We start from the raw sequence: 23500 nt of genomic DNA on the forward strand, positions 1-23500 counted from the left end.
TGAGTAGTCCATGCGCAAGCTATGCTACATCAAGGATAAAATAAGCGCAGCAGCGCCGTGGTCCCGTGGTTAGCGTGAGCAGCTGTGGAACGAGAAGTCTTTGGTTCAAGTCTTCCCTTGAGCGAAAAGTTTAATTTTTTATTTTCAGACAATTATCAAAGTTCAGGCACTCACACATAATCAACTCGCTCTTCAGAATTCCAAGCCATGTTCAGATTTGCTTGGACATATGCAGGATTTGACGGTCTACACACGGACACATTTGAAAACGTTAAAAACATATGTTTTGACAGAGCATAGGGAAAACTGTGCGACTGTGAAACTGTTGCATTCATTTGTTGCAGTTTATGTGACGAACTCTTATGTTTTCATCACTTTTTTGGGAGTGATTATCACATCCACAAGAAAACCTAAATCGGGCAAGGTAAAAGAATCTTTTTACCCATTCGCCAAGTGTACAAACAAGTTAGGTGGGTCGACAACATATTCCTGTCATGTGACGCACATGCCGACACCAGTGTCGTATAGAATATATCAGACGTGTTTTCCTGTGGAGGAATCGGTTGACCTATGACTTTGCGATCAAATGTTTTCGGTTCCCATTGGATAGGCACGTCCTTTCATCAACTAATCGAACGGTTTTGAGGTGCGGTCGCAAAACACAGACACTAAACTTATTACAGTGGACAGAGACGTCAATGAACGAACGGAAAGATCATAACTTTGCCAAAATAAAGAAAGTAAATTTTTCGAACGAGGGAGGCTTGAACCAAGGACCTCTCCTTCCGCAGCTGCTCACGCTAACCACGAGACCACGGCGCTGCTGGGCTCACAGTATCCTTGATGTTGAATATCTTCTACATCGACTACTCAGATTGTATATTCTGTTTACTTTTTTTCATAGTTCCACACAACTTCTTCCTGTTTTCTCGATTGATCTGTGTTCAGTTCTTCAAGGCCTACCCACTGTGCCAACTTATAACTAAATCTGAAGGGGTTGCGATGGGGAGGTTCCCTTGTTAGAAGTCGTTCCTGGCTCGTTCCGTTCATCTCGGTGAACCGTTCCTTTGGACCCGTTAGTTCGCGAACGACCCACCTCTAATTCTCATGATACCTCAGCGAGATATAGAATAGTGATAGCATGGCGGAGAAACAAGTCTTTTTCGGATGCTGTGTCCCTAAATTACCACAACCGGTTTTCACGAGATGTACGTTGTTTTCTCCCAAGGGTTACAATTTGAGCTCCCCAAGCATTTCTGTTACTTTAGTAAGCTATGGCGATCTGTTACGACCCACCAACGCGTTTCTGAATCCATTTTTGTCTACTGTCATGCCTGCTCGATAATTGCTCCAAATATTGGAACCGACTCATACGAATATTTGCATACAAGTAACTGCCATTACTCTTCTGAGGCGATGGGTGTTGTCAGAACTTTGATTCTCAGAGCACATAGCATCGCTCGCGAGGGCAGTCTGCAGAATGAGCTTCGATAATGTAATGGAATTCCTGAAGCAAACGAGTACGGTTCACGAGACATACGTTAAGTCACTACTGATAAAACCGAAGGTGATCTCAAGGATTGAGGGAGATGACAGAGATTCAACTCCATGGCTACGTTACCATATGTGGGAAGCCCGTCATCAAAAATAGGTCATAACCCCACGAAGCACATAATGAAAGTGATTTTTCGCACTCCACAGAAGGCAGCAACCATTTTCTGGGTTTCGCAAAAGATGCAGCAATGCTCCGTACGGCTGAGGTTTACAAGATCCCTTGCAACTGTCATACATCAGACAAACAACACGCACTGTCCGTGACTGATGCATAGAACACCAAAAGTACACACGGCATGTACAGCCCAATAGATCGGCTGTGGCGGCGTGCTGTATCGACACCCGTCAATTAATGGCAATGGTTCCCGACCTACAGCTGGGTCGGCCTAAGCTGATCGCTGACATTTACTTCGGGTCGGGCGCGGCAGCTTCGCGGTCCTACCTCAACCAGTAACGTCACGCGATTCCGTAAACGTCTCCACGGCAACGCCTCAGTGTTGTCACAACTCTAACGGCTACTGCCTCCAGCCGCTAGCGCTTAGCAGTTGACAGCTAGCAACATCGCTGTGTGCTGTTAGGAATCATATTACACAGTATGCCGTCTGGGCTATGGGGTAATTACCCCTAAGGGATAAAATGAAATGTTGTGACGGGTTAAACCATAAGGCTTCAACTGTGTTTCACGGAACTAAATTATTTTTAAAAAATCACTATTTCCTGAGACTGTAATACTACTTACATAAATTGCCAATAACTACTTTTTTATTTCTAATACTAGTATTACCGCATGAAACCATATGATGGCGGTTACAGATTGTGAAACGAATGTATCAACATCTTCCTCATACAGACCACCCACTATTTCGTACCATCCCTCCATGACAGAAAGATTAAGACGCATATATCACATGTGCTTTATATCTCTTGAAAATGGTTTCTCTGAGTTATAGACATCTCCCACAACAGGCCAGACATTGCTACATTATTCGCTTCGCAACAATTAACGAACTAAATGGCATTATTATTATTATTATTATTATTATTATTATTATTAGTGGCAGTGGTTCATTGAATCCTCTGCCAGACAATTGTGAATAGCAGAGTAATCACGTAGAAGTAGAGTAGTCACACACAAAGCGTTGGCGGCCTGAAGTCCCAATTTCTGCCATTTCAGAAGTAAAGAGTCTAGCAAGCAAGTGATTTACAAACAGTAGGAATAGTGTACACATTTTAACTTGCTTGATTTTAAATGGTGATGCAAGTGTCGCTAGAAGAGGGGCGGTGCAGAGGGAGGATGTTTTGTTAGAGCTCTCGACCGTCATCGTGGACAGTTAGCTTTCTTTTCTGAGGTGGGGTTGTGGGTAGCACTCATGATGCACTGACGATTGCTTTTCTACCCTTTAAAAACAGATTATTAGAAGTAAGCAGTACCATTTTGTCTCACTGACTGCATTAGTTCGTGATTTAATGAAATAAAAGCAAAGTATCATTTATCTTCAGCGTTATAAAAATAAAAATGTTGAAAGGAAATACTTTCTAGTTTTAAATATAGTTCGGCGCTTATGTCGACGATAATGTGTGTTGTGGAACTGGGGGCGGGGGGGGCAGGGGGTACTGGTAATATCCGATTTCACTCAGGGGTAATGGGAGGCTGCGAACCACTGCTCTATGCGGTGCGACAGTGTCGATATTCGAGCGTCGCCTTAATCTTTTGGGATTCGGTGGTGAAGGAAATAGAAGAAATCCTTTTGGCGAAGAATGTTATTAACCGAGATAATAGTTTCATCTTTGACAAAGTATGGCATCCGCCGCTGTCTTCAATGAACTCTCAAGCCCGTCGCTACAGTGCAGCAACCAATGATACATCGATATCCCAGCACTGATCCATCAACTGCTGACAGGTTCAGTTTATGCAGCTTTATTACTAGATCTGCTTCGTGTACCAGTCATAACTGGACGTGCTACGTCAAAAATACATAGGTGAGGCGTTTAAAGTTTTTCACGTAATATATAAATACCATTGTTCACAGTAAGGACACACACTGATCTGCCAAACCATCATGACCATCTGCGTAATAACTTGTCTGTCCGTCTTCGGAACGAAATACATCACTGACTCTGCGTAGCGGGGATCCGACAGCTCGTTGGTAGGTATGTGGCATTAGATGTCAACGCACAGGTCATGTAATTTTCCTAAACAACTGGCCGCTGATTTGCATACACGGTATTGGCGCCCGATAGTGACCCAGATGGGTTCCACAGGATTTACACCAGGCGAATTTAGTGGCCGAGACATCAACGCGATTTCACTATAATTCTCCTCAAACCACTGTAGCACGGTTTTGGCTCCGAGACACGGACAATTATGTTGCTGAAAGATGACGTCGACATTGGAGGAGACATCAAGCATGATGGGATGCATGTGGTTGGCAGCTGCCAGCAAGCACACGAGAATGCGTACCACAGAATACTGCTGCTCCCACCAGCCTGCGTCCGTGGCACGCTGCATGTTTCTAGCCGCCGTTGACCTAACGGCGTTTGTGAAAATGACGATAGACCTAGTGTTGCAAAAATGACATTCACCCGAAGAGCAGACACGTTTCTGCTGATGGACAATCGAATCCCGGTGGTCCCGTGCCCACTGAAATTGTAATTGACGATGTCGTTGGGGCCGGCCAGGGTGCCGAGCGGTTCTAGGCGCTACAGTCTGGAACCGCGCGACCGCTACGGTCGCAGATTCGAATCCTGACTAGGGCATGGATGTGTGTGATGTCCTTAGGTTAGTTAGGTTTAAGTAGTTCTATGTTCTAGGGGACTGATGACCTTAGAAGTTGAGTCCCGTAGTGCTCAGAGCCATTTGAACCATGTCGTTTGGTCAACAAGTGAAGACGTAGGGATGGTCTGCTGCGGAGTTCCATGTTCAACAATGTACGATGAACAGTGTGTTCCGAAATGCTTGTGCGTGCACCTGCATTATGCTCTTTCGGCAGAGATGCCACACATCACCATGTGTCCTACCTTACAAAGCAGACACACCTTCGAATCCAAAGTTCTGTGAAGACTCATGGAAGTGTCCTCCTACCTCTTTCCATGGATGCTCACTACAGTCGCACGTGCACATTCGACCAGCTTCTCCATTTTCGAGATACTCTTTCACAGGCTCTGCTTCATAATAATCTACCCTTTGTCAACGTCACTGATCTCCATAGATTTCCCCATTTGCAGCACGTATCTTCCCTAGGGTGATCCCTCGTCCACGTCTGCTCCGCTTCCATAGCTTTGTTACCTTAAGCCCGCAGCGGCACCAGGCGGCATCCAACGTCGCGGTGGGCAGTGTCGTAATATTTTGGCTTACGATTGTGTTGTTGTTGTGGTCTTCAGTCCTGAGACTGGTTTGATGCAGCTCTCCTGTGCAAGCTTCTTCATCTCCCAGTACCTACTGCAACCTACATCCTTCTGAATCTGCTTAGTGTATTCATCTCTTGGTCTCCCTCTACGATTTTTACCCTCCACGCTGCCCTCCAATACTAAATTGGTGATCCCTTGATGCCTCAGAACATGTCCTACCAACCGATCCCTTCTTCTAGTCAAGTTGTGCCACAAACTTCTCTTCTCCCCAATCCTATTCAATACCTGCTCATTAGTTATGTGATCTACCCATCTCATCTTCAGCATTCTTCTTTAGCACTACATTTCGAAAGCTCCTATTCTCTTCTTGTCCAAACTAGTTATCGTCCATGTTTCACTTCCATACATGGCTACGCTCCATACAAATCCTTTCAGAAACGACTTCCTGGCACTTAAATCTATACTCGATGTTAACAAATTTCCCTTCTTCAGAAACGCTTTCCTTGCCATTGCCAGTCTACATTTTATATCCTCTCTATTTCAACCATTAACAGTTATTTTGCTCCCCAAATAGCAAAATTCCTTTACTACTTTAAGTGTCTGAATTCCTAATCTAATTCCCTCAGCATCACGCGACTTAATTCGACTACATTACATTATCCTCGTTCTGCTTTTGTTGATGTTCATCTTATATCCTCCTTCCAAGACACTATCCATTCCGTTCAACTGCTCTTCCAAGTCCTTTGCTGTCTCTGACAGAATTACAATGTCATCGGCGAACCTCAAAGTTTTTATTTCTTCTCCATGGATTTTAATACCTACTCCGAATTTTTCTTTTGTTTCCTTCACTGCTTCCTCAATATACAGATTGAATAACATCGGGGATAGGCTACAACCCTGTCTCACTCCCTTCCCAACCGCTGCTTCCCTTTCATGCCCCTCAACTCTTGTAACTGCCATCTGGTTGCTGTACAAATTGTAAATAGCCTTTCGCTCCCTGTATTTTACCCCTGCCACCTTCAGAATTTGGAAGAGAGTATTCCAGTCAACATTGTCAAAAGCTTTCTCTAAGTCTACAAATGCTAGAAACGTAGGCTTGCCTTTCCTTAATCTTTCTTCTAAGATAAGTCGTAAGGTCAGTATTGGCACACGTGTTCCAATATTTCTACGGAATCCAAACTGATCTTCTCCGAGGTCGGCTTCTACCAGATTTTCCATTCGTCTGTAAAGAATTCGCGTTAGTATTTTCCATCCATGGCTTATTAAACTGATAGTCCGGTAATTTTCACATCTGTCAGCACCTGCTTTCTTTGGGATTGGAATTATTATATTCTTCTTGAAGTCTGAGGGTATTTCACCTCCTCACCAGATGGTAGAGTTTTGTCAGGACTGGCTCTCCCAAGGCCGTCAGTAGTTGTAATGGAATGCTGTCTACTCCCGGGGCCTTGTTTCGACTCAGGTCTTTCAGTGCTCTGTCAAATTCTTCACGCAGTATCGTATCTCCCATTTCATCTTCATCTACATCCTCTTCCATTTCCATAATATTGTCCTCAAGTACATCGCCCTTGTATAGACCCTCTATATACTCCTTCCACCTTTCTGCTTTCCCTTCTTTGCTTAGAACTGGGTTTCCATTTGAGCTCTTGATGTTCATGCAAGTGGCTCTCTTTTCTCCAAAGGTCTCTTTAATTTTCCTGTAGGCAGTATCTATCTTACCCCTAGTGAGACAAGCCTCTACATCCTTACATTTGTCCTCTAACCATCCCTGCTTAGCCACTTTGCACTTCCTGTCTATCTCATTTTTGAGACGTTTGTATTCCTTTTTGCCTGCTTCAATTACTGCATTTTTATATTTTCTCATTTCATCAATTAAATTCAATATTTCTTCTGTTACCCTAGGATTTCTACTAGCCGTCGTCTTTTTACCTACTAGATCCTCTGCTGCCGTTGTTAGACACTGGACTAGCATTCGGGAGGACGACGGTTCAATCCCGCGTCCGGCCATCCTGATTTAGGTTTTGCGTGATTTCCGTAAATCGCTCCAGGCAAATGCCGGGGTGGTTCCTTTCAAAGGGCACGGCTGACTTCCTTCCCCGTCCTTCTCTAACCCGATGAGACCGATGACCTCGCTGTCTGGTCTCCTTCCCCAAAACAACCAACCAACCAACTCTGCTGCCTTTACTACTTCATCTCTCAAAGCTACCCTTTCTTCTTCTACCGTATTTCTTTCCCCCATTCCAGTCAATTGTTCCCTTGTGCTCTCCCTGAAACACTGTACAACCTCTGGTTTAGTCAGTTTATCCAGGTCCCATCTCCTTAAATGCCCCCCTTTTTGCAGTTTCTTCAGTTTTAATCTACAGTTCATAACCAATAGATTGTGGTCAGAGTCCATGGAAATTTCTTACAATTTAAAACCTGGTTCCTAAATCTCTGTCTTACCATTATATAATCTATCTGATACCTTTTAGTATCTCCAGGGTTCATCCATGTATACAACCTTCTTTTATGATTCTTGAACGAAGTGTTGGCTATGATTAAGTTATGCTCTGTGCAATATTCTACCAGACAGCTTCCTCTTTCATTTCTTAGCCCCAATCCATATTCACCTACTACGTTTCCTTCTCTCCCTTTTCCTACTGTCGAATTCCAGTCACGCATGACTAATTTTCGTCTCCCTTCACTATCTGAATAATTTCTTTTATTTCATCATACATTTCTTCAATTTCTTCGTCATCTGCAGAGCTAGTTGGCATATAAACTTGTACTACTGTAGTAGGTTTGGGCTTCGTGTCTATCTTGGCCACAATAATGCGTTCACTATGCTGTTTGTAGTAGCTAACCCGCACTCCTATTTTTTTTATTCATTATTAAACCTACTCCAGCATTACCCCTATTTGATTATGTATTTATAACCCTGTAGTCACCTGACCAGAAGTCTTGTTCCTCCTGCCACCGAACTTCACTAATTCCCACTATATCTAAGTTTAACCTATCCATTTCCCTTTTTAAATTTTCTAACCTACCTGCCCGATTAAGGGATCTGACATTCCACGCTCCGACCCGTAGAACGCCAGATTTATTTCTCCTGATAACGACATCCTCTTGAGTAGTCCCCGCCCGGAGATCCGAATGGGGGACAATTTTATCTCCGGAATATTTTACCCAAGATTACGCCATCATCATTTAACCATACAGTAAAGCTGCACGACCTCGGGAAGCATTACGGCTGTAGTTTCTCCTTGCTTTCAGCCGTTCGCAGTACCAGCACAATAAGGCCGTTTTGGTTAGTGTTACAAGGCCAGATCAGTCAATCATCCAGACTGTTGCCCCTGCAACTACTGAAAAGGCTGCTGCCCCTCTTCAGGAACCACATGTTTGTCTGGCCTCTCAACAGATACCCCTCCGTTGTGGTTGCACCTACGGTACGGCTATCTGTATCGCTGAGGCACCCAAGCCTCCCCACCAACGGCAGGGTCCATGGTTCTTGGGGGGGATGATTGTGTATACCACATTAAACCAATCAGATCACTTTGGTCACTCTTCAAAAATTGTTAATGGAGTATAACTGGTGCTGTTTCAAGTCCTATGCAATTTTCCATTTGAATAATCCTGGCAGCAGACGCTGCGCTTCCAGAGACAGTGTGTTGAACTTTTTTAGAGTACCCATAGGTCCTTGCCGCTGAACATCATCTCTGGTGGCTGTGAATACGTGGCCTAAATGAACAGTGGCACGGTCGGCGGGTTTAAAAGGCCGGAGCGAGCGTTGTAGCTTCCTCCTCCGAGTTGTGGCGTAACCCTCAGTCTACGTGGTCCCGGTTGCCCCGCGTTGGAGTACGCTGCCGTCGTGTGGGGGAAAGCTGCTTCAGCCCGCACTAAGCTTGTCCAGACGGCTGCACAGTTTTTTTTTTCCCCTACCCTACAGGTCGACTACTGTATTTCACCAGCTTCACGTGGATGCCAGCATCCCCCTCCTGAACGAGCGCTTCCGTCAAACTGCCCGTCTTTTCTGACAACATATTCATTCGACAACTAGGAAATCGGGTTCATCTTTGGGTGATCCCGTGATGGCTAGACTTTTTGTGGGCGCGAGGATATGTGCAGCATCTGAGGAAAACTTCTTGAACGACTCCATACAGTGATGCCCATCCACAATCTGATGTCTCAAATGAACGTCATACGCTCCCAGGACCGCAGGAACAGCACCGGACTGCTTACCCCGTGCAGCATCATTCCCGAGGAGGGCTTGCCCTCCCTCCCTACCTACCTTACCTACGTACGTACCTACCAACCAACCTCCCTACCTACCTACTTACTGACTTTCCTTCCTTCCTGAGTGTAGTTTCCGTCACTCGATTCTATCCGAAGGTGGGCGAAAATATACGGCCAAAATATCAGGAGAAGAAATAATGTTTCAGCGGTTGCACGTCCGAAATCTTATGGGTCATTGGAACAATACTCTGGAATTTTTCGCACTAGAGTCTTGAATGGTATTTCCACTACAGATGCACTGTACTTTCCCAGAACCCTTCAAACAAAACCAAGTCTCCCATTCGCCAAATTAATGCACCTGTTTTTACATGATGGCCCCATTTCATGCCGCCTCTTGCATGGAAAGGTTCCCAGCGGTGGGATCGACTTTTTGAAAGCATCTATACAGTGACGTAGTTTAAGGTCCCACGTATCACAGCCTGCAGCCGTTCAAACTGGTGGACCCTCTTTTGCGAGTAATCGACGAAAATATATATTATTTCTACTCCATTGTGACTTCATTTTAACCACTGTATTGACTTTTTCATTTGGTCTCATTTTTCTTCCTATTGTATTTTCCTTGTTCAAGAGATTACAATTATTTTTATGTATTAATTTCGATTTAATTTCTTCCGTTCTATCACCTATTTTATTCCGTGTTACTGGATTAATTATTTTCATTCCTCATTTTGTTTGCATTTCGTTTTACTCTTAAGTCCTTCTTTCGATTAAATTTTCATCTGCATTATTTTGACAATAGTGCAATAAAGAGTTCACGTTTTAAATGTTTGTGCGGTGTCACCGCCAGACACCACACTTGCTAGGTGGTAGCCTTTAAATCGGCCGCGGTCCGGTAGTATACGTCGGACCCGCGTGTCGCCACTGTCAGTGATAGCAGACCGAGCGCCACCACACGGCAGGTCTAGAGAGACTTACTAGCACTCCCCTCAGTTGTACAGCCGACTTAGCTAGCCACAGTTCACTGACAAATAAGCTCTCAGTTGCTGAGATAATAGTTAGCATAGTCTTCAGCTAAGTTATTTGCTACGACCTAGCAAGGCGCCGTATTCAATTGATATTTCTTATATGAAGCATGTATCATCAAGAGCGATGTTATACAATTATGGATTAAAGTTAAGTATTCCAGAAGCTACGTACTTTTCTTTATAGCATTCATTACGTATCCTGTTTCAGACCTCACGCCAGCCTGCGTGAGTTTAAGCGCGTGCCTTTCGGCTTCCTCTCATTGTGTCTAGGCTGTCTTGTGTAGATACAGCAGTTTGTATGACGATTACAGTCCAAAAGATGTACGTCTTGTAACGAAAGACACATTTCTGACACTTCACAGTCAATATAAATAGATTATGTCGTGTTTTGTTTTCTAACCGACAGATCGGCATTTTTAAATTTTTAAATATTATGATAAATAAATATTAATTAAAACAAATGTACAAAGACTCCATGTGGAAAGTGAATGACGAGAAGAAAAAATTAGAGCAACTGAAAAAGTTAACACGGTTATTAAAATGTAACAAAGGAAGAAAACAAAAATACAATTACGACAATTAACTGAATAGAAGTAATAATGAAAGATTCGAGCCCACAACCTTCTGCATGTTAACCAGTACGCTTCACAACCAGTATACATCACGATATAGATGGTTTCCAAAAGTCGATCCCACCGCTGGGGACCTCTCCTTGTCAATATTATCCCTAAATACTTTCACTTTGCGACGTGCTGAAGATGCTCACTACCGATCTTGTAGTCTACTATTACACGGTTCTTTTACCCTGCTAGACACATTATCTTACATTTATCCTCATTTAAAGAGAGCTGTCATCCAATACACCACGTGCGAGTTTCGACCAGCTTACCATCGTCCAACGACGACGGTTCCCCGTACACAAAAGCATGTCAGCGAACAGCCTTACAGTGCTTACGATTCCGTCTGATAAACTGTTTGTGGGTATTGGGAACATGTGAGATACTAAGAAGCATCCTTGGGGCCCCACAAGATGTTAATTTCGTTCCTGTGAAACATTCGCCGTTCACTACACCTTGTTGGTGCCTATTAATCAAATAGTCATCGAGCCAATTACTTGTTACTGAAGATACTCCTTGTGTTCCTGTCTTGGTTAACAGCACATTCTTTCACGGTAAAATCTCTCAAGAAACCCTGATGACCAGTCCTAGCTGAATACGAGCTATCCTCGCTGAAAACTCAGCTAACTTCCCGCCCGACAGCAACAATTAAGTTCTTGAGCAATCTTCGATGGAGACTCAGCTAACTTCGCACCAGACAGCAATAATTTAGTCACGCAGAGTAGCAGTGGAAAAATTGATGTCGAGAATCTTGCTGAAATTAAGGTACTCGGTAAGGTTTGAAAGAATAACTTGCAAACATCTACTCTGCTTGCAGTGTGTGAGCCCAGAAAATTTACTCGTGGGATTGAGAAGCGCCGGTCGTCATGTGACCAAGGACGCAGTCTGTCTGTCGGACAATTCCTCTACTACTCACAATATCTCAGCAGCGGGTTCGCTTTTAGTTCGCAGGCACTGCCGTAGGAGCCGATCGCCGCCTCCATCGGAAAGAGTGGAAAAAGAGAATGGAAGCAGGAAGCAGTTAGTGTCCGGTCGGGGAAGAACCCATTAAAACGGCGAGTCTCGTTGTACGCTGGTACAGCCGTGTGTGACATCACTGTGCTCGCTGTATCGACGACGACAGCGGCCGTTTACCGACCTTTGTGATCGTTCGAGACGCTAAACTACGGCAGCCATTTTTGCAAACGAATTAAAGGAGCGGCGCACTATATCTTCAACTGGCATATTCACTGCAATTCTGGAAGCTATTGGTGTCTTCATTTTCTATGGAAGTATGAATGTGCCAATCATTGGATAAAAAGACCCCACAATAGGCTACGTAAAAGGGTATTAGCTGTTGTCCAAGTATGGTCAACGTGGCTCAGTCAGTTAATTTCAGATGTAAGGTGTCAGAGGTCCCGTGGCCGAAACTACCGAGAAAATGACTTTTCTTTTTCAAAAACGAGAAAACTGGCGCCAAGCGGCAGCGTTGTATGGAGATTTTCAATGTCTGTCATCAGGGATAATACAGGTGACAGCCTGACTCATTCGCCGTGAGCGATCGGGGAAGTCATTAGCAACACCTAGTGTTAAATTTGACTTCTCATTTCGTTTCTGTGTACAAGATATGTGTAGCATTTTTGCTGAAAATATGTAACCAAAGAGCTTTTCTTTTTTTTTTTAATGCCAATTACTCATCACAATCTTAAAATGACTAATGACAATGTATGTAAGCAAAGTAGTCTACTCTGAAAACGAAAAATAACGTCTCCTCTTAGACGTAGAAGGGCACATCATGCCAGAGATTATTTTTCCAGGTAGTTTAATATCTTCGTCCTATTTTAGGACGAAGTCTACCTGTACAGAATTCTTCAATTCAGTACACATCAACATTTAGAAACTGCGATTGAAGTACTGTTGCAAATTTGAAATGTGTTTGAAGGGTCAGATGGGTATCGTTAACAAATCTTTGCATTTTACTGATACAAAGAACTATTTGCAAATATTGTCAGCTTAGTACAATCACTTGAAATTGGCATTTGGGAAAAATGCTCCTTGTCACCTATTTTCAGCAAAAATGCTGTACCTATCATGTAAACAGAAACGAAATCAGAAGTTAAATTTAACATTAAATGTGACTAATAACTTCCCTGATGTCCCACACCGAATACGTCAGCCCGCCACCTGTCTTTCTCTCTGGTGAGATCGAAAATCTCAGTGTATTTTTGGTAGTTTCGAACACGGGACCTCTGTCATCGTACATCTGCAATTAACAGAGCTCCAGTGACTATGCTGTGACAAAAAGCCAATTTTACCATTTACATAACCTACTGTGGGGTCTTTTTCCCAATGTTAGCAGGTACATACTTCCCAAGAAAATACCGACATCAATAGCTTTCAAAATTGCAGAGACTGTACCAGTTGAGGATATAATGAGTCCCTTCTTTAATTCGTCTGTAAAAATGATTTCCGCAGTTTGGCGTCTCGAAAGATCACGAAAGTTGTCTTCGATACAGTGTGTATATATCACATCATAATGACGTCACAGAAGACTGCGCCAAGAATGGACAAGGAAACAAGTCGTATCCTTTCCAGAGGAACCATCGGTTTAGGCGAATCACGGAGAAACGAAGTCTGGCTTTCCGGATAGAGCTCTGAGCCTCGCGCCTTGTGAATGCATGTCCACTGACGCCTCGCTAAGGTAGCTTAATTTGACGTCAACTGCCCGCTGTAATTTCTGGAGATACATATAGCTCCAGAAAAACTTCGCACTGCCTCCTGAAAAATCGAATCTGTATTATGTATGCCGGCCAAGTGTTTTCAAACAAACAGGTTAACAAACTGTAATACCGAAGTAAACAGAGATGCACTTTTAATCTTCTGGTTAACAGGTCAATTTTATACTACAACTGTACAGCAATTTTTTCGCGAAGAAAGTATCACTTATTACATTTTAAAAGTGGAACAACACACATTCTTGAACATGAAGCTGTTACGTAAGCCAACTCTGGTGTTTTTCACTACACACAGTGAAACCTACACAAGAGACTTAGCAAGCTGCCACTGGTCTGTTGAGTTCATCACAATGTGCCTTGACGAAACAGGGACAAGTTTACGACTACAGATCCGAAGGTTTATGGTTCGACATGCTCCCCCCCCCCCCTGATCCTAGTATTCTTCCCGTAAATAATTACCTCTTGTAAGAAGCGTCTGCAACTAGCTGGGTGGCCCAGTTACCAAGTCAGTGGGATTCTATGCCTAATAAAGCACTGTGATCTCTGCTTTTAGGGCTGTATTTTTTTTAATTACTTCGTAAATTACATTTCGGTATATGACCTGATTGACATGTGTCTATATTGTTCATTCTTATTCCAATGACGCGTTAACACTGGTAACCACTGCGGCGTGCAGTCAGAGAACAATATTCTCATCCTACTAATTTTATCACTGGCTTATTAACATTTGTTGGCAGTCATTCAAGTGTGTGCTTCACTCTCGTGCAAAATTAGCACTACGACACAAAGCTTTTCGCAGTGTATCGCTAGCGGATGTAAATGAGACGGTTAATTTAAATTAAATTCATATTTCCAACACAGCTGACAGTTTTTGGAATTAATATTTCCGCTATTTTTAATTTAGTCATGAATACCACAGAGTTGCTGAACTCATCCAAATGTAATGTTTACAGCGAATAAAACTAAATAACGAGACGGGGTAGGGGAGAAGAGGTGCTCAAATGCATGTCGATATTCTCTAAAACCTGGCCTGTGAAGTTAATGACAAGTAATTTCTTTCTTTCTAGTGCCTGATTTGAACCCACAATTAGCGTTCTTTCTTTGAAAAACATATTTTAAATTAGAACTCTTCTAAAAGCCTGTTTGGCTCACCTTTTACGATCAATTTCAAGCAGAGCAATCACTATTCAAAAGATTTCTTTACACTTCATTGCTCTACCAACCATGGTCATTCTGGAAGCGATATGTCCTTGTCTTCAGACAACCTGGGGACAGATGCACACACAGTTATGACGATCTGATCTATAGGCTAACGTGGAATCCGAACCACGGTGCAATTTATTATTCCGTCAAACACAAGGCGTTGGCACGGTACAAGGCGTTGGAGATGTTAATGGCTGGTGGAGCAGACTAGATATCGATACGTGAGCCGTTGGATATAAACTCTAAAATTTAAAAAAAAAAATGGCGCATCACAAAGGAAATATCCGTATGGAACGGAAACTGATACATGTGATGTACATGTACAAACAAGTGACTGCGATTTTAGAAAAAGAAAAATGGAGTTATGCAAGAGTAAGAGCTTCAGAAGCTGATCAAGTTAACAACGGCTTGGTCCGTTTCTGACCAGCATGCAAGCAGTTATTCGGTTTGTCAATGATTGATAGTGCCGCTGGATGCCCTCCTGAGGGATTTCGTGCAAAATTCTGTCCAATTGGTGCGTTTGATCGTCACAATACAGAGCTGGTTGGAGGGCTCTGTCCATAATGATCCAAATGTTCTCAACTGGGGACAGGTCCAGCGACCTTGCTGGCCAAGGCAGGGTTCGACAAGGACGAACCCTGCCTTGGGTAGAAACTCTCGCCTTGTGCGCGTGGGTATTATCTTGTTGAAATGTACGCCCAGGATGGCAATGAAGGGCACCAAAACGGGGCGTAGAATATTGTCGACGTACCACTGTGCTGTAAAGGTTGCGAGTGACTACCAAATGGGTGCTGCTATGGAATAAAATGGCACCTCAGATGATCACCCTTGCTTGTTGGGATTTATGGCGGGTGACAGACATCCCACCGCTGTACGGGGCGTCTTCACACACGTTTTCACTGGTCATCGGGGCTCAGTTCGAAGTGACACACATCATTAAAGACGATTCTACTCCAGTCTATGGGATTCCAGGCCGAATCTTTTCAGAGAAGGACCCCTTTGGTTGTCATCCGCGGCACCCTTACAGCCCAACGGTACGTCGGCGATATTCTACGTCCCGTTTCCTTGCCCTTGGTGGCCAGCCTTCCTGGGCTTACATTTCAGCAAGGTAATACCCGCCCGCAGAAGGAAAGAGCTTCTACTGCTTGTCTTTGTGCTTGCCAAACCCTACCTCGGCCAGCTAGGCCGCCAGGTCTCTCAACTGAGAAGTTTTGGAGCACTATGGACAGCTCGGGATTTTGTCGACCTAACGCGCCAACTGGACAGAATTTGGCGCGGTATCCCGCTCTAGGACATGCAACAACTCTCCGAGTCAATTTGAAGCAGAATAACGGCTCCCATAAGGGCCAGAGGTTTACTAACACGTTAATGGCCTGCTCAAATTGTAAAGCTCTTTCTCTTGAATAAGTCAACCAATTTCTCTGAAGTTTTTGTTATTTATCTGTACATGTGGATCACATCTACCGATTTCCGTTCTATTCGGACAATTCCTTCATGGGGCGCGTTCTCTTTCTTAGATTGTATTATCTGATGTCTATCCCCAACCAAACCCACAGAGTAAGAGTTCACTGAAGATATGAATTCCAATCTCAAAACGTGTTTGTAAGTAACATGGCAAAAAAGGAAAGACTGTATGGACGTTCTGCGGCCTCCTAGATAGTTGCGTCAGTAAACCGAACCATGACATTTTCTCGCTTACACAACGCACTTCCAGAGAAGGTGTCAGACAGTACATGTGAAACATTCGTGATTATATGCGCGATTGACCACAGGGTTTTTCTTGCCGTTCGCCTCCTCTTTCATTTTTATAAACATATTAAGCTATAGGTTCCACAGCCAACTCTACGAGCTGGTTCACAGGGCGGAGGAACACCGACAGGCCTCAGGCTCGTACAGCCCGTTAAAGGAGGATCAGCAGTCTAGCTAAAGGATGACGACGCCCACCCAAGCACGGGGGTGAACCATCAAAATCTTCATAGTTGATAAATGTCTCACATACGGTTTTCAAATTAAGTCTGCCTCACTGACAACTGTCGTTTTGTGAATGACTTTGTTTATCAGATTAGTTCATATACTTATGTAGAAAGCAATAAACAGACTTCTCCGATATTATACCAAGGACGTTCAATAAGTAATACGACACATTTTATCTTCGCTAACATCGGTTTCTGGCACATCGTAGAATATTCTCGCTTCAGCCCCATAGTTTCACGGAGTTCCGATAGGTGGCGGAGCTACAAGTAGCCTTCAAAATGGCGTCTGTAACCAATGTGCGTTTCCAAGCAGAGAGCTGTAACCGAGTTTCTTTAGGCGTAAAAGCAGATAACCGCAGATATTCACAGGTATGTGCGAAGTGTCCAAGGAGACCTGGCAATGGAAACAAGTACGATGAGTCGATGGGCGAGGGGTCCGTCATCATCGCAAAGGTCGCGTATACCAGTCCCATCTTCTGCGTACCTGTCGGGCGCACACACCTGTCACTTACGCAGTATTGGAACGTTCGGACACACTCATTCGAGGTGATCGACGGATCACAACCAAACACCTTGCAGCACAGCTGGACGTCTCTGCTGGCAGTGCTGACACACTCGTCCGTGAGGTGGTGGGGTACTCAAACATGTGTGGCCGCTGGGTTCAACGCCGCCTAACCGACGATCATAAAGAGCAACGAAGAACCATCTGTGCGGAACTGCTTGCACGTTATCGCACGTAGAGAAATATGAACCCGTCATCCTGAACCGCAAACAAAATGGCAATCCATGCAGTGGCGGCACACCACTTCCCTTCCAAAGTTCAAAGACGCACCCTCGGCCGGTACCGTCATGGCGAAGGTCTTCTTGAACTCTGAAGGGATATTCTGTCTGATGTCCTATCTCACAGTGCAACGATCAATTCTGAAGTGTAATGTGCTACCTTCAGGAAACTGAAGAAGCGACTTCAGCCTGTCCGTCGCCACAAAAATGGAAGCGAACTTCTCCATGACAACGCAAGGCCTCACACAAGTCTGCGCACACAAGAGAAGCTCATGAAACTTGATTGGACTGTTCCTCATCCATCCTACAGCCTGGATCTCGCACCTTCCGACTTGCATGTGTTTGGCCCAATGAACGATGCACTCCGCGGAAAGCAGTAGTGGATGACGCGGAGGTTTCGATGCGGGAAGACACTGGCTCCGACATCGATCAGTAGTGTGCTGCCATGCCGGCATACAGGTCCTCGTGTTAGGTGAATTAAGACCGTAGCACTGAACGGAGATTATGTTGAAAAATAGGGTTTTGTAGCCAAAAGAGTGAGAAATAATACGATGTGTTGCAATCCTGAATAAAACCAACCTGCTTTCATATCCAACTTCCCGCATGGCACCTTCGGTTACGCCGAATGTGCCAGGTATTCCCCGCGGCTAGATTTACGCACAACTAACGGAAAATAAATAAAGACACTTTTCATTGCGCAAGCAAAGACCGTGAGCTATCTCTTTATCTATAGAGATAAATTGAAAGGTGCAACTCCGGATACGGTTTACAACATTCTCGTAGATAGATATCAACACAGTGGAGACTAATCTTTAAAAAAATAAAAAATTGCAAGAATTTATTACGTCTGAAAAACCAAATTATGCATAATGGAACTAGAACCACTTGATGAGATGTTTGATTTTTAAATCTAGCTACAGAGGTAAGATGGTAAGTTTGCAGTCAAGGTGTGCGAGATGTGAGAGAAAAGTAATAAAACAGATTTTTTATCTACCGAAGTTATTTTTTTTTTCAAACAACAATGTAGTCCTCTTCAAAGTTCTTCACTTTGGCATCTATACACCGGCAGTGTCTTGCTTACCACTCTTGGTAACAGCGCTGAAAGGCTTCAGTTGGTAGGGTGTTTAACAGGTCAGTCACATTCTTGTGAATGTTCTCCAGAATCCCAAAATGTACATACTTTTAAAACATTTTTCAATTTCGGAAAAGAAAAAAGTTACAAGGACTCAGATCTCAGATGAAAACACGCTAAGCTGTGCCCACTGCAGTCATAACTGACGATGTCGTTGGGTCAACACGGGAACACGTAGGGGCCTTGCAATGTGGAGCTCCATGTTCAACAATAACCATTGGATGGTGTGCTCCGAAACACTTGTGCCTGCACCGGCACTGTACTCCGCCGTCAGATCTGCCACAGATAGCGTCCTATCCTGGATTATGCAGTGGGGGTATCCTCCGACCTCTGGTATATTTGGTGATGAGACGTGATCCGGCCAGCTTCACCGTTTCAGAGATTCTCGTTTCCGGCCGCAGCGCCACAGTGACGTGCCCTTTGTCAACACCGCTTGTATCAGTGGATTTCCGCATTTGCGGTCCGTATCTTCGCTATAATGACTGCCCAAACCTCTCTTTTCCGCCCACATTCTTTCCTTACTGCGTCACGTGGCCACAACACCACCAAGTGGCATTCAACTTCGCGGTGGGCAGTACTCCTAATGTTTTGGCTCACCAGTGTAAATCTTTCACTCCAATATATAGACGTTCCAAATCACTGTGAAGTGTATGACAGCGGCTACTTTTAATTACACCAGTTGTTAGGACTTGTTCCCATTCCATTCACATAGGGAATAAAACAAAACATTGACGATTCGTGCTGCCCTTCTTTGGATACTGGTATTTGCAATATCCCCTGTTATTTGTATTTGGAATGAGCCACGCAAACTAAAACAATATTGTAGGATTAATGTCACGCGAATTTTGTAAGACTCTGTGATTCTCCCAGTATCTTACTAATGAACTGAAGTCCACCACGCCGGCCGGTGTGGCCGAGTGGTTCTAGGGGCTTCAGTCTGGAACCGCGCGACCGCTACGGTTGCAGGTTCGAATCCTGCCTCGGGCATGGATGTGTGTGATGTCCTTAGGTTAGTTAGGTTTAAGTAGTTCTAAGTTCTAGGGGACTGATGACCTCAGATGTTACGTCCCATAGTGCTCAGAGCCATTTGAACCATTTTTGAAGTCCAGCACCTGCTTCACCTACGATTGAGTCTCTGTGAATCACACAGTTGCACTTTGCCGCACATTTAAAGCAAGTTGCCACTCTCTGAAGAACTTCGAAATCTTATCAAGGTCTCATGGAGTATTTGTGCAGCTTTTCAGACAGTACTTCATCATAGGTAACTGCATCATCTGCAAAAAACTGAGGTTAATGTTAATAGTGTGTGCACTACATGAATAGGAAGGGTCCCAACACACGCCTGAAGTTACTTCTGCATCTGTCCCTGATCCGTTTCTTTGTTTCTCTCCCTCCCTGTCAGTCCCAACATGCAACTCTCCATTCGCTCTCTGGAGACCCTTAATTTGAATAGTTTTACACTAAAAGTCCATGCCTCACTATCATAAGCCAAAACTTTTCAAACGAGATGTGTGAGAAAACTAATGAGACAGACAACGCTGTGAGCGATCGGGCATCGCTGTGTTGTTTTGCTTGGGTAGACGGGTGTGTTCATCCCTTCCAGAAGCTCAGTCGGAGTTTCATCTCCGTGCAGACATCTAGTGATTTTTAGAGAGCCACCAGTGCGTTGTGTTTTTGTTGTTTGTTACGAAAATGGAACAGAGGAATTTAGATCGTTATTCCATCAGGTTTTGTGTTGAACTCGAGGAATCCATTAGTGTAACCTTTCAGAAGTCGAAAAGTTATCAAGAGAACAAGTTTTTCGGTGACAAGCATTTTTGGAAGGCCGAGAACACGTTGATGATGAAACTTGCTAACGGAGATCAAAACAAAGTTTATTTACTTTTTGACAGTAGGGGTTTGCTGCATACATAACTTGTTCCTCCAGGACAGACTGTCAGCCAAGTATTTTACAAAGAAGACCGTGAAAGAAGCAGGGACAGTGTGAATCGAGCGAGATCGGACATTGCAGACAAGTGGATGCTGCATCATGAAAAGGCTCGTGTCTCATGGCCGCTTCGATCACGAAATTTTTGACCTCAGAAGGTGAAGCTGGCCGGATCACGTCTCATCACCAAATATACCAGAGGTCGGAGGATCCCCCCACTGTATAATCCAGGATAGGACGCGATCTGTGGCAGATCTGACGGCGGAGTACAGTGCCGGTGCAGGCACAAGTGTTTCGGAGCACACCATCCAATGGTTATTGTTGAACATGGAGCTCCACGTTGCAAGGCCCCTACGTGTTCCCGTGTTGACCCAACGACATCGTCAGTTATGACTGCAGTGGGCACAGTTTAGCGCGTTTTCATCGTTGATCCATAGAACCTTGTCGCCTGTCGAATGAATCGCATTTCTTATTACACCCGGTCGATGGTTGGGTCCTTACAGAACTTCATCCAAGTGAAGGGTTGCACAAAACATGCACCTTGCCACAGACGTAGGCCATTGCGGGCATCACCTGTCACTACAGAAAACGCAATGGCTGACGGCCTTCACTTAACGACCGAGAGCAGCGGCGTTTGCGTAGCGTTGTCAGTGCTAACAGACAAGCAACGCTGCGTGAAATAACCGCAGAAATCAGTGTGGGTCATAAGACATATGTATCCAACAGGGCAATGCTGCGAAATCTGGCGTTAATGACCTATGACGGGAGACAACCGACGCGAGTTGCTAACAGTACGACATCGCCTGCAGCGTCTCTGTTGGGCTCGTGACCATATCGGTTGGACCCTAGACGACTGGAAAACAGTGGCTTGGTGAGAGGAGTTCCCATTTCAGTTGGTAGGAGTTGATAGTAAGGTTCAAGTATGGCACAGACCCCACGAAACCACGGATCCAATTTGCCAAAAAGGAACTGTGCAAGCTGGTGTTGGCCCCATAATGGTGTGGGCTGCGTGTTTACATGGAATGGACTGGACCCCCTGATCCAACTGAACCGATCACTGACTGGAAATGGTTGTGTCTGGCTACCTCGAGACCATTTGCAGTCATTCATGGAATTTTTATGGATGACAATGCACCACATTACAGGGTCATAATTGTTCGCAACTGGTTTGAAGAACATTCTGAGCAATTCGAGCGAATGGTGGGACATAATCGAGTGGTCAGTTCGTGCACAAAAATTCTGCACCGGTAACACTTTCACAACAATGGACGACTACAGAGCAGCATGGCTCAATATTTCTGCAGGGGACTTCCAACAACGACTTGTGGTGTCGATGCCACGTCGAGCTGCTGCCTACTCTCGGCAACAGGAGGTACGACACGATACTAGGAAGTATCCCGTGACTTCTGTCACCCCAGCGTAGAGCAGGATAGCACTAGATCTGACGACAGAGTACAAGCCACACGTGATCCGAAACACATCGATTGGCGCACGTTGATGAATATCAGGCACTGCAGCAGATGACCCCTATGTAGTCCCATGGTGACCCAACAACACTGTCAATTACGATTGCAGCGGGCACGGGATCATTGAGTTAGGCTGTGGAACATCGGAAAAGTGTCGCCTGATCGCATGAATCACGTTTCTTGTCACAGCAGGTCGATGGTCTCGCTAGAACAGGCCACCAGCCGGGCGAGCGGCTGCTCGAAACATGGACCTCACCACAGACGCAAGCAGCTGAGGGTAGGAAGTATTATGCTGTGGGGCACATTCACCTGGGCTGACAAAGCACCGATAGTAGTAATCGCAGACACCCTGCAGCTGTGTACTACGCGTCCCTTAACGGTCCTGCCCACGCACCAACCGACCGACCAATTGGACGTGTTTTAGCCGACCGACTGACGAACTTATCACTTATCGTGGTAGGACGTCGGGCGACTAGGACCACCCAATAGCTTCCCCCTCCAACTCCACTCCACCCAACAAATTATGTCGCGTCGCGTCGTGTGTGTGAGCGGGGGGGAAGAGTGTGTGTGGGGCGGGGGGGGGGGGCGAGGGGCGCGCTGCCGTGCCAACAGCCCGACACAAGTTCATGTTTTGTCACTGCGCAGGATTAAATGCTGTACTGATGTACATGAGAGGGTGCGAGGCGGACGAAATTTTAAGGGCGGAGTTTAGCACTAGAGACGCATTTGAACGAAAGTCCGTCGACCTTCTGCATTTCGGGTTTTACGTTTCACTTCGTATACTTATCGGAATGAAATCTAAAAACCGAAAGATCGACATTCCCTGGACGCTAATGCATAAAATCTACTTGCTTCATTGTTATAAGCGTTCAAGAAAGTCCAACCTACACTACTGGCGATTAGAATTGCTACACCACGAAGACGACGTGCTACAGACGCGAAATTTAACCGACAGCAAGAAGATGCTGTGAAAAGCAAATGATTAGCTTTTCAGAGCATTCACACAAGGTTGGCATCGGTGGCGACACCTACAACGTGCTGACACGAGGAAAGTTTCCAACAGATTTCTCATACACGAACAGCAGTTGACCGGCGTTGCCTGGTGAAACGTTGTTGCGATGCCTCGTGTAAGAAGGAGAAATGCGTACCATCACGTTTCCGACTTTGATAAAGGTCGGATTGTAGCCTATCGCGATTGCGGTTTATCGTATCGCGACATTGCTGCTCTCGTTGGTTTTCAGAATATCGAATCGGTGGGTTCAGGAGGGTAATAAAGAACGCCCTGCTGGATCCCAACGGCCTCTTATCACTAGCAGTCGAGATAACAGGCATCTTATCCGCATGGCTGTAACGGATCGTGTAGCCACGTCTCGATCCCTGAGTCAACAGATGGGGACGTTTACAAGACAACAACCATTGCACGAACAGTTCGACGACGTTTGCAGCAGCATGGACTATCAGCTAGGAGACCATGGCTGCGGTTACCCTTGACGCTGGATCACACACAGGAGCGCCTGTGATGGTGTACTCAACGACGAACCTGGGTGCACGA

The sequence above is a fragment of the Schistocerca americana genome, chromosome 7, assembly GCF_021461395.2.
Source record: "Schistocerca americana isolate TAMUIC-IGC-003095 chromosome 7, iqSchAmer2.1, whole genome shotgun sequence".
In the NCBI taxonomy this organism is placed as follows: domain Eukaryota; kingdom Metazoa; phylum Arthropoda; class Insecta; order Orthoptera; family Acrididae; genus Schistocerca; species Schistocerca americana.